Source organism: Pseudochaenichthys georgianus, chromosome 8 (assembly GCF_902827115.2).
Source record: "Pseudochaenichthys georgianus chromosome 8, fPseGeo1.2, whole genome shotgun sequence".
NCBI lineage: Eukaryota > Metazoa > Chordata > Actinopteri > Perciformes > Channichthyidae > Pseudochaenichthys > Pseudochaenichthys georgianus.
Window position 1 is genome coordinate 29,531,263 of NC_047510.2, and position 13,101 is coordinate 29,544,363.

At 39.8% G+C, this 13,101-nt stretch overlaps 1 protein-coding gene across 3 annotated transcripts in view; it reads left to right on the plus strand.

The window, feature by feature from the left end:
- Positions 1-873: 873 nt before the first annotated feature.
- The window catches only part of LOC117451203 (trinucleotide repeat-containing gene 6A protein-like), a 49,258-nt gene continuing 37,030 nt past the window's right edge, over positions 874-13,101 (plus strand). For all 3 annotated transcript variants that reach the window (XM_034089374.2, XM_034089378.2, XM_034089375.2), the window contains exons 1-2: positions 874-1,109; positions 3,076-3,127. The gene's annotated coding sequence lies outside the window, so the exon portion shown is untranslated. The remainder of the gene's footprint in view (positions 1,110-3,075; positions 3,128-13,101) is intronic.

The window sequence follows — 13,101 nt, forward strand, 5'->3', positions numbered from 1 at the left end:
ACAAAGCTTTTTTAAACTTAATGATAAGATATATGGCAACTTAACTGGCTTTATAATAGGCCAGTGTTAGAAACTTTAATATTGTAATATGAATTCTTGTTTTTTTAAATCATGCAACGTAACACACATTTTGATGTTTAAGTAACATTGCTATATCATTTTTGAGTTTATCCTAGAATAATTTTTGAAACAAAAGTACATTGCAATGGTTTCACTTCAGATCATTATTTTTAATATCGACTATACACTAGGTCTGTATCTAATTAAACAATTAACTGTGGGTAATCCAGTATTTCAGACTCAATATGTTTACATTTAACTACTTTAAAATGAATCAAATAATACATTTACCAGTCTCCTCATTGTATTCATGGCAGTTTAAAATCAGGTTATGAATTAATATGTACAACAAGTATAATAAACAATTGTTGGAATCATTTAGGACATTTTGTACTTTTTGATTAGTTTCTTGATATGAGGGTTTTAGGGCCCTACTTTTATAAAAAGCTCTGACTATGGCCTTGGAAGAGTATATCTAAAATGTGCCAGTCAGATACCTATCCTGTATAAGCCTAATGGAAGATGATTTATGGTTATCATATTTTGTTCACATAGCTTATCCCTTGTTTAAAAAAAAATCTGTTGGAATACTTCAATGTTAAATTGAAAATAATAACATAAATAAAATACGTTTAAGTGTTTATGGTTTTAGGTGTGATGCATATATGATAACATTTATAATTGGTTAATCAATTCGAAGGGACTTAACTGCTTACCTTAAACATTGCTGACATGCTTGGCTTTACACACTTTTACTCTTCTGTCGATACCATTTACCTACCTTCTGCTGTGTTTGGTTTTCTCAGTCAGAGGAAGTGGTGAGTGTGTTTCCTGCTCCCCCCTCCAGAATCAGTCAGAGAGAGAGAGAAGAGAGAGAGGAGGGGAAAGCAGAGCTCAATCGAAAGAAGGTTAGCCAGCAGCGAGTTAAGAAAATGGCGATCATGCAGGACGAATACCTACCCTCGTAGATGCTGCAAAAAGCGTTGAAATTCTTTTAGCCTTACAGCCGGCTTTCCTTTCCACTCGGTTGCACTTTATACTTCAATGAGGTAAGGTTCTTTTGACGGTGTTTTCTTGACCAGACGACCTCATTTTTCTTTGTGGCGAGCAAATGTACGCAGAGTGCCCTGAGCAGGGAGACCGGGGACTGGTGGTTGATCTGCCGCTGTTGTTTGGTTAGCCATGACTGGGCTAAGCTACGTAGCTAGCCTCCTGTGCAGTTAGCATAGCTGGCCTCCTGTTCGGGTTGCATTGCAGCTTGGAAACTTAAATGGTAGGCACATCCGCTGATACGCCAGGATAAGTGTTTGTTTGCCTGTCGTCTGGGACAAACAGACCGTTGTATTTGTGGGCAGGTTAGCTTCATGCTAACGCTAACTAGTACGAACGTTGGTTAACCTTAGCTCGCCGGTTGTGCGCACATATCTGTCAAAGAGAGAACATATGTATTTCGTTCGACACTAACGTGTCTACAAATGGGTTCATAAGTAACCTAATATTGTTTATGGATTTAATGTAACATTGCGTTTATTAGAATATCATAATTGCGCTACATTGGGGGGGAAAGGGTACGTTAACTAGCCGCTTCGTAACGTTAGCTCTTGTAGCTAGCATTAGCAGTCATGCTAATTTGACGACGCAGGTTGCCCGTTGGTGAAAGTGACGGATTTAACCGCTGTTTGGTGACTTGCATACGAGGCACCGTCACTCAAATATCACAATACATTTAACAGTTGGCGGTAAATGATAACATTAAATACAATTTATGATACAATTGTAAAGCTGCAGAGTTGTGTTTCGTGTTTAACACCCTCTATCGGCAGAAACACAGAGCAGCTGGTTAGTCAACACCAGACCTCCGCTCTGCTAGTTTTGCAGTCACCTAACTTTTTACACCAGCTTGACGACGTTGCAAAAACAACTAAAGCACTTAATAATTTAATTGCATCGACTGTAATTAGATGCCATGTTGATGCATTGTTGGTCTTGGCTGCGCTGGAAAAACACCAGCTCGAGAGAAGCCATGTTGGTTAAGCTGCAAATCAGGCAACAGCTGAGATAATGGCCGATCAGCACCCGAGCTGCTAACTCTGACCCACAAACACTCACTTTATCTGTAATTTTCATCAGAGGTCGAAGAAGTACTCAGATTATGAAGTAAAAGTAGCAATGCTGCAGTGTGAAAAGGCTCGGGTACAAGTAAAAGTCCTGCATTCAAAATTGTACTGAAGTAAAAGTATTAGCATAAAAATACTTTAAAGTAAAAGTATGCGTTATGCAAAATGGCCATTTCAAGCACCATATCATTTACATTATATTGTTCTATTTGAATTACTTTATACGCTACTGGGTAGCTTAACCTATAATAACAATAATGTATTGATTTTTTGTTTTTATCGATAACCTAGTAAATATGTAAAATAAATGTAGTGGCGTAACAGGTACAACATTTGCCTAGAAAATGTAGTGAAGTAAAAAGCAGCATAATGTAAAAACACTCAAAGTACAAGTGCATACATTTTTTTACTTAAGTACAGTATTTGCATAAATGTACGTTGTTACATTTCACCACTGAAATACCTACACACACAATATTCACCTTGTGGAGCCTGAGCTAAAGGGGACTTTGGTTGTGCATTACTCTGTTATGCAGTTCAGTCTGCATTTCCACATCAACAAGTTGATACTGACGGGTCTCTGTTTGTGTATACTTGTCCTTCCATATACTTTGTGTGTGAGGTGCATGCCTTTTGACTGGTGCCCCATCAATAATTAATCTGTGACATTTTAATAGTCCAGTTTACTATGCCAGGTTTAGCATCTGTTTGGGTAAACGCCTACAATGATATGTAGTAGTTTTTATTTTTTTACAACGTGTTGTTTAATCACAGTACACCAATACAAGTGTGAGGTGCCCACATGCAAACTATCTTTTATTTGTTAAAGTGTGTGTGTGTGTTCAGGTAAATCTTGATTCATAGCTGAAAGATTAACCTTCAAATCTTTGTCTTTCAGAGATTCGGAATTGAAAGCTGTTGCCACCAAAGAAGCTAAAGCATCGTTACAGGTGAGTGTCAATCTTCACATTGATGTTCATTTATTTATATCACCTTTTGGAGCAGCTTTGCATTATATGATAGCATGCTCTCTGTGTGTTGGGATACTAAAGGTGTGTGTGTGTGTGTGTGTGTGTGTGTGTGTGTGTGTGTGTGTGTGTGTGTGTGTGTGTGTGTGTGTGTGTGTGTGTGTGTGTGTGTGTGTGTGTGTGTGTGTGTGTGTGGGTGTTTGTGTTTGTGTGTGTGTGTGTGTGTGTGTGTGTGTGTGTGTGTGTGTGTGTGTGTGTGTGTGTGTGTGTGTGTGTGTGTGTGGTGTGGTGTGTGTGTGTGTGTGTGTGTGTGTGTGTGTGTGTGTGTGTGTGTGTGTGTGTGTGTGTGTGTGTGTGTGTGTGTGTGGGTGGGTGTGGGTGTGTGTGTGTGTGTGTGTGTGTGTGTGTGTGTGTGTGTGTGTGTGTGTGTGTGTGTGTGTGTGTGTGTGTGTGTGTGTGTGTGTGTGTGTGTGTGTGTGTGTGGGGGACAGGGGATGGGCAGCTTATGCAAGCACATGCAGTTCCGTTTGAATTGAATTGGAGGGTCTAGGTTGGTCTAGGCCGCATTGTGCTGAGTAAGCTTTGCTGTTTTAAAATTGCTAAATGAGAAGCCGGAGTCCTGATGTTTTGTGTGCGGAGAGGTGTTTGTGCAGCTCATTGTGTCCATACAGTTGCAGGCACACAATAGAGCCTGGACCACAACTAGTTCAGCAACCCGCTTCAGGGGCTGCGTCTAATCTGTTTTTAGATCCTGAATCTGTTTATATTCTATAGAGTTTTTACATTTGTGTACCTAAGAGCAAGTGCAACAACTCACCTTCTTTACCTCTCCAAAGTGTATGTTGTTGCCTGCATTCAGGATGTTGTCCAAAGGAGAAAGGTTCAATGTAAACGGTTTTGTTTTTAATGTTGGTTTAGTCCAGTTCCTGGTACGTCATCTGCAATGTATTTGTTGTGGTTCAAGGTGTTGGAATTGCATTGTAAGGTTTTTTAGTAGGCTCATTTTTTCGGATGTGGTTTTTGTTCACAATTCAAGTTTAATATGCAGTTCTATTGCATTTTCTGACAGACAGTGGTACATTATTTAACGTTTAATAAATCATTTATAAAACAAAATCACTTTCCACTCTAACATTTCTGAGTTTCCCGCAATCAAACACTTTTTACAATAGCGGTTTATTATACACCCCAAATCTCAACAGAAACTCAGTTTTGTTCCATAAATAACCGGCTGCAGTTTCAATTTGTAGCTTTTGGAAAGTGGTTTCACTTTCATGTTTGAAAGTCGTCCTGTTCCAAAGTTTACAAATATAATTAGCTGGATGCTTTATAAAAGCAAACCACAGTATCTTAAAGTAGCATTTGTTGCAGCAGTGGGGATTACATACCTCGTGGCAAAAACTGAATAACTGTTTGACGTATTCAGAAGCCCTAAAGGTATACATAAGCAAAGCTCATCTGTGAGTCAGTTTCGTGACACAGACTCACCATCTCGCTTGCTCACAGATACTCGCAGATCCAGTTTATTGCTTGAGGTCAATTAGTAATCATAACAATGACAAAGTTATGTAATTTGTTTGAGACCACTGTTATTTCCTTTCTAGTTTGAGAGCGATGTGCTGCGAGGCTTCACTTTTCACTTTGGCTCTCCAAATTACCGCCTGCTCACCATGTTTTCATTCTTGTCTATAAATATCACAACTGGTTTATGTCACGCTGAAAGCTACAGCAATGTATAAAATGACTTTCTGCTGAAATAGCCGACTTGAGATGGTCGTGTTTGGAATTTAATACTGCAGTGCTATAGATTCCTGAGGCGTTGCAACATTGCTACTTTGGTTGAAGATCAGGTAGTTGACCTTTGCCCCTCGGATCAGTAAAGCCACACCTGCAGAGGGTCATGAGACAGTAACAGGCGGAAGAACAGGAGTGCTTGTAACTGTTGACTTTTGCAGGCTCAGACAAGATTTTTTACTGATGATGATGGTAAATGGTGGGTTTGGCTTTGGGGATTGAATCTATCAGATTCAGGAACAGCCAACTTTATTTATTCAGGGGCAAATTGCGTTCAAGACGGTCACACCATTTAAGAATAAAATAAGAGAATACAAATTCTTTTTTTTAAGTAAGAAGTTTTAATAAGACTGTTAATATATTTATATAAACATAACTTGACTTAAATTAAAATTTTATAATTTTGTATTTAAAGGTGGGGTCGGTATTTTAGGAGAAACCAGCTAGAATTGGAAAATACACAACTGGAGAAAATCTGCCACTTCCTTACAGAGCCCCTCCTCCAACACACACGAACGCGCACATGACCAATGAGGGCACGAGATAAGTTTGTGCACAGATAGAAGGCTGACAGGCAGGTAGGCCATCCAGTTACTTTAGCCGGGCCGGCTCAGATGATTGGTCGTACTTTTTACAGTACTACGGCTTCCACAGATGACATTTTTTTTAATGGATTTTTTGTCAAAGCACTTAAGATATTCATTGCTATCGGGATGTTAAGAGCATTCCATGGAATATAACAAAAAGTGTATCTCGTGCCGGTTTCTCAAACTTACCTACCCCACCTTTAAGGTCTAAAATATTCTGAACAGTTTGTTATTATAGTATATACACTTTATGCAGTCACCTACTTTAAAATTAACTTTATATTTTCCTCCATTATAAACTGCCTGCTTACTAGAGATGTCCCGATCACGTGATCGGGGATCGGAGCCGATCACGTGATTTTCAAAAAATCGGGGATCGGGAGAAAGAAAAAAATCGGGGATCGGGATTTGTTTTTTTTTATTATAATTTTTTATTTTTTTATTTAATGTTACAAAACAAATATGACCATGTTCACATCTTAAAGGCATCCTGAGGACTTAGTTTTGGTTTAAAATTACACAACATCATGTATGTGTTGCTTCTTTTGGGCTTGTTTTCATAGACCTGGTTGCTTATTTCTCTGAATTCTGGCAACAGAGTGGGCGCAGTGTCTAATAGTAGCAGTAAGCTAACGAGAGGCTACGTTCAGCTGGTGACTCAGGAGTCGGGACAGAGAAAATGTCAGGAGTTTGGAAGTATTATAAAATTGAAAGCGTAGGCAGTGTAACAGTCAGATGCAATGTTTGCAAGGCAGAGGTTCCGCGTGGTGGAAAGAACAGAGCTACGTTCAACACGACCAATATAATACGCCACCTGAGAAACAAACACCAACAACAACACAGCGAGTACACAGCGGCCACTCAGGTAACGGCGCTGAAACAACCGACACTTTCAGAGACTTTTAAAAGGAAAGAGAAACTGCCCCAGAACAGTGAAAAGGCCAACACAATAACAGCCAAGATAGCTGAATTCATCGCGTTGGATGACCAGCCGTTATCTGTTACCTTTTTTTTCTCTTAATGCATTGCATAAAGATCGGATCGGGAAAAATCGGTATCGGCAGATTGTCAAAATCAAATGATCGGAAATCGGATCGGGAGCAAAAAAAAGTGATCGGGACATCCCTACTGCTTACATTTCTAAAATTCTTTTTATACAATTTTCAATTGAAGTTTTATTTTCTTATATGTATTCTTTTCACAACTTGCCTTGCCTAACCGTCCTTTGCTAGCAGCCAAGTTAAAAGCCAGTAATATCATTTTCCTTTCTGGAGTTACCATGATTTGTGAGTATGAATGCAGCCAGGCTGGACATGTCACATCTTGCAACGTGAGCCCTGCAAAGCCCTCGCTGTTGTGCTGTTTAAGATGTGAGAGACTTATTGTCATTCACTAATTGACTGATGGTTTTCCTGAACCGAGCCTCTGGAGTTCAGCCTCCGTGAGAACATTCTCATTCAAATGAATGCTAATGATGTGGTGATATAAATGTAAATTAGCCACGCGTCTACCCTCTGGCTTTTGTTTTGCCGGAACAGACGAACTCCAGTGAGTGTTTTTGTGGATGCACATGTCAATCTGTGTGTGTTTATGTCTGGGGTGTCTGAAAACGACTGCCTCCAAAAGGCTACGAATGCAATCAATACACCGTCTCTTGCATGACTCACTTCAGGGAGTTCAAAACACTCCCACAGGGTCTCAGCATGCAGGAGTATAAAGCCTCAGATTGTTGATCTCTACCTCTTCACAAACCCAAATATAGTTTTATTTATTTTTTTAGTCTTTCAGCTTTATCTGACGGCCCTTGGGAAAAAATGTTCACAGGAGAGGCAAGTGGGTGGCATCAAAATCTGTGCTACACTGAATCTCATAAGACATTGGAAAGAAGTAGCTTTTACTGAATGTAGCCGACACTCTAAAGCTAATCGACAAAGAGAGAAATGCTCTATTTAAACTATTTTCCCTGACCTTTCATCCGTCTGCTGCTTTTTATCCCTCTCAGTCTGCCTCTCTGCTTTAGATAGAAAACCCAAAAGTAGTTTCTTAATGGTGGAATCAGGTCTCCACGTTGTTGTTTTATCTACTGTAAATTAGGGCTGCTCAATTAATCCTATTTTTTAATCGCAATTACGATTTTGGCTTGCAACGATTATGAAAACATCGAAATAAAACGATTATCTTTTTATTGGTTTTTCAGTTGAATTATACTTAAAGTTCTGTGTAATCAACTGTTAACATACTGTTCACATTTTATTTTCAATAAATGAATGTTTTCAAAGTAAAGTATTTTTAATAATCGTGATATTGGCCAAAAATAATCGAGTTTATGATTTTTGCCGTAATCGAGCAGCCCTACTTTAAACACAACAAAGACCATATTTAGAGATATGATATTTTTGGAAAGCAACCTTATCATCAGTCTGGTGATTTTGTACGTAGTGTTAAAAATGGCTGCCGTATTCCATGTTAAATTAGGTCAACACAATAAAAGTTACCTTTTTAAAGATGGATTAATTTTGTCTATTGGTCAACAGTACAGTACCATTCAAGGCAGCTACTAACACATATTTTTGTTTTTATAAAATGCATCTTAATCAATTATAATGTTAAATAAAAAAGTTAAACATTGACATTTACATTTTCCCGCAGTTTTGATGCTGAAACTGACTGAATAATGTTTGTCTAACTATTTCAGAATCAGAAATCCTTTATTTGTCCAGCCACGAGGACAAATACGGCATTACAACAGCAAAAGTACAGTACAATGAGTAGACGTGCATATTTTATACAGTCTGGCTGCTGTAGGAAGGAAGGACCTGGCCATTCAGTTAAACAGGGAAGGAAGTTGCATTACAGGCGAGATTTACTGTCGTTTTTCATTAGCAAATATAAAAGTTTAACAACAGAAAACACATGGTTACCCCCAGTGTGAGAAAAAGTTTTTACAGAGTACTTGTCCATGGACAAGTGAGTTTGGCAATTTACTTGTCCGAATACATTTTTCACTTGTCCAGAATGGACAAAAATGTGGGGCCACTGGAATCTTCTTCTTCGCCATCGTATTTTACATTTTCCCACGGTTTTTACGACACCGCTAACGTAAGTGAGCGGTAAGCTTTTAATGCATCACACATAGGGTTGGGTATCGTTTGGATTTTAACGATTCCGGTTCTGCTTTTCGATTCCGGTTATTTTTGTTTCTCGATTCCGGTTCTTTGAGAGGGTAAAAATAAGTCCCATGACAAACTGGGAGAAAAATATATTTATGAAAACATTAAGTAAAATCTGTATTCCTATTTACAAATCACTTCATACTGTTTAATTTCTTTCGGTTATTGAATACAATTATATAAAAATAATCTCTGCATTGTTTAGTTAGTTCTAAGTGGTGCAGTTTGAGAATGTACAGTTGGCCCAGTCTCCTCTGATGTTACACTGCAACCTGCCTGTGAGACAGAGTCCAACCACACATGTCCAACACATAGGACATATAATAATAATAATAATAATGACACATTAGATGTATAGCCTAGAGGCCTAGCGCTTTTCTACAACTCAAAGACGCTTGCACGCTTACACATGTCCTGCAATCAGGGCCGCTATTATTAATAGAAGTTGTTTATTTGCATTAATTATATTTTAATCTTTTTGAGAATAGTATTTGGCAGGAAATGCAGACGTATTCACCTGTAAACGCATACTGAACGACATACATGCACAACCATTTACCTCACTGCATAAAAAAGTGTTGATAATAATAATAATAAACAGGAATTATATTTATATTATTATATTAGCCTACTTTGTTTCGAAGAAAAAAAAAAAGTTAACTCCTGTCGGTTGGGGGGGGGCCTCATCTCACAATGTCACTTGGGGCCCCAAGTTGGCCAGGGGCGGCCCTGCCTGCAATACACATGCTGCAGCTGCTCACTGTTTGTAAAAGTAAATAAATAGTATTTTCATTTCAATAATGTACTTTCTATACCCTGCTTCATAAACAATACTGACATCCCTGTGCTCCTCCGAGTCTGGGGGTCCGGGAATGTGAGGACAGGGCGAGGACACAGACAGGGAGGCTACTTCATAAAGGAAATGGCGGGCAATATTAACAACATAGGAGTTAAAACGCTTAATAACCTTCATTATGTGTTAGAGAAAGAACATAAGAAAGTTTGACAAAGATTAGGCTGTTAAACGGGCAGAAAGAGTGTAGAAAGAGAGAGAAAGACGCTGAGCTGCACCGCGCAGCGATCAGCTGATACGGAGCATAGAGAGAGAGAGCTGCGGTCCGCGGGGCTCGGCCTCGCCTCCTGTCCTCACAACTCTTATTAATCCCGGTACCGGACAATTGTTATTTGTTCCCACCCCGCTCCGCCCCGCCCCCGTCTAACTGTACAGAAAGCGGCGAGATGCATTTCCTTAGGAATCGACAAGCAGAACCGAAACTAACATTTCTAAACGAACAATGGCGGGCACGTACAATTTGCGAATGAGTTCTGCCTTTTGTAAACTGAATGTATCAATAATTTCAGTCAATTGAAGGATCTACTTGTCCGATATTGTAAATAACACGTCCCGGACGGTGGGACGTGTACTTTTTCGCACACTGACCCCCTTTATCATATCTCAGGTGACCGAGGTCAGGTTAAACAACTGAGTTTTATATTCCTCTTCCTTTTAGATGACCTAAAACGCTTACATAAAAAAGTATTTGGTTATATAATTCTGCTTTTATTGGCTAATATGCAATTACTGTTAGATGTTGGATAAGCCCTTGGGCATTCTTCTTTTTGTTTTTGTTTCTTGTACCACCTGTCAATAGAAGAAAAAAACAAACATCAAACACGCAATTACCTCTTCTCTCTCTTTCTTTCCCTCCCCCTGTTCTCACTGCCTTGATCTTCTTTATCCCTTCTTTTGCTTTTCGGTGACTCTTGGTGCCCCCCCCCCCACCTCAGTCAGCTGTAGCTGTCGGGGGATGGGCAATTGTCGGACCATTCATAAACAGATGCTTTCGTAGAGTGTGTATGTGTGCACTCCAGGAGGGCCCCCACCATGCTCTGCTGTTGTTGTTGAACCAGAACCATCTGCTGGAGCACTTGATGGTTAGAGAAAGGAGAGAGGGGGTGGGGGGTGGAAGTGTGGGAACTGAGGGGGGAGGGTGGTGGGAAAAGTAAGGATGCAACTGGATTTGCATCTATAGTTGGATCATAACGAATGAGGCAGACTGGTAAATTAACTTGTTGACCAGATCGAGTGGTCCAGAGATGCTGTAAGGCGGACTCTGAAGTTTGCACCGCAAGAGCCGCGTTCACACGAAGTACTTTGCAGTACTTAGTTCCCAGCACTTAGTTCCCCTATGGAACTAAGTGAAAAGTACTCATTGTGAATGCGGCTAAGGACTCCCAATGGGATTTTGGAATATAGCAAAAAATAAGATCTTTGACAAACACTTGTTTATGTTACTCTCAGGTTTTGTTCAGCAGGATAATCTCCACATATTGACACCATTTATATGATTTTTGAAGCATAACTGCAATCGCCAGGAGTAAAAAGCTGACACTAGGCTATAAACTAACTACATTACAGTCCAGTCACCACGCTAAGCTAAAGGGGGCAAATATTCTCAGGTGATGACATTTAGCTGTGTCATTTAGTCACTTGTCAACAACCTCCCTTTTTACAATTACAAATGATTTCTTATTTCAGGAATCCAAGCAAAAACGCGTACAAAATGTTCAGTATGAGACGATGGAAATGGAAAGGCTGGTCTCCTGGTTTTAGGACTCATTCTTCCGCTTATTAGCTTTGGGAATTGTAAGCCCCGATGTGTAGTTGTTTCTTTTTATTTGACTTATGCGCCTTTGACAGCAACCGCATACCCTTTTTCTTTTTCAGACACCTTAGTCCTCAGCTTATCAGTGTCCCCAACTGGTTCCCAAACACTAGGCAAACCTCCATCATGTAGTAAACACATTCACGTAGGGGTGGGCGATATTGAAAAATATATTAAGATATTTTTCAAGCAGTATCACGATAGACGATATATATTACGATATTTTTTCATGTCGGTTATTATGGTTATTTTTCAAGTTACTTAAAGGAATGGTATGCTCATGACACTCATTTTTAAATAATTATCATCCGATAAAACAGACCAGTCTCTGCCAGTCTTTTTTTTTTTTTTTTTATTTGATGACATTATCAGTGATTTTAAACTGATTATATACCGAAATAACATCAACACTGTGGGCGCCGCCATTTTCCGGACGTGACGTAAACCATGCGTTTGGTTTTCGAAGACACGTTGATCTCCATGTTATTTACTGTAGTTTCTCTCTTCAAATATGCCTCACAGTATCGCGAAATATTGCCACAATCCACGGAATGCTCGGTTCCATCTGTTGCCAAAAGGTAAGCGTAAGAAGTACATTCGGAGGCAGTGGCTAGCGAAATGTGGCCGGCCCGAACCGAAAGATTCACAGGCTCATGTATGCAGCGAACATTTCAAATTTCCGGACGACTACTCTGAGAGTATGATAAAACATAACATGGGATTTATGGAACAACCATTACTTAAGGGAGATGCAGTACCATCGGTCTTTCTGGTGTCATCACCGACCAGGACACCAGTTCGGCCAGTTGAGAAATCGCCCTCTGCAAGTGTGAAGCGACGGAGGAGCAGAAGTAGTGCTCGGAGTAAGAATAAGGTATGTTATAGCGCATTTCCATTGCAGCGGCTAGCCCCGTTTTAACGTCCTTTAGCGTCCAGGCCAGGACAGTTTTTGGTGGCCTTTCCATATAGCGTAGTACCGGCTAGTGTGTATTTTCCCCCAGTTTTTCCGGCCCCATAAAAATCGTGATTCTATGGCCAGGGACAACGAAGCTGAGTATGCTAAACTAGAGAGGGAATCACTAGCAAGGGTGGTACTACATGCATACATATAGTATCTTATATCATCTTCCTATTATACACACATGCATTTCCAAACATTTGGACTACCTATGTTGCAAATGTATTATCTTTTCAATTTACACACGGCATCTATTGCACGTCTGTCCGTCCTGGGAGAGGGATCCCTCCTCTGTTGCTCTCCCTGAGGTTTCTCCCATGTTCCCTTTAAACTGTGGGTTTTCTTCGGAAGTTTTTCCTTGTACGATGTGAGGGTCTAAGGACAGAGGGTGTCGTATTGTCATACTGATATGTATGGCTGAATTCCCCCATCCAATCTCTTCACATTGGTCAAAACTTCTTCCTCTGCTGACGAGTCCGAACTCAAATACTCCGCCATGTTTCCGTGTGTTGACAAAGTGAACGCATGGATGACGTCACGACCATCACGTGACTACTGAAAATGGCAAAAATGGCGGCGGCCAGACGGAATATACAGGTTTTGATAAAAAAGAGCTATAAAATCATTATTTACCGGGGAATATCGCTGATTTCTTCAGGGTATGGTTTAAACATAATGTTTCACTAAATACTGACATTTTGATTAATTATCTAATGAGTGGACCATTCCTTTAACAGTACAAGCACCTACAAGGTAACAGAAACTAAAACAAAAAGGAGTA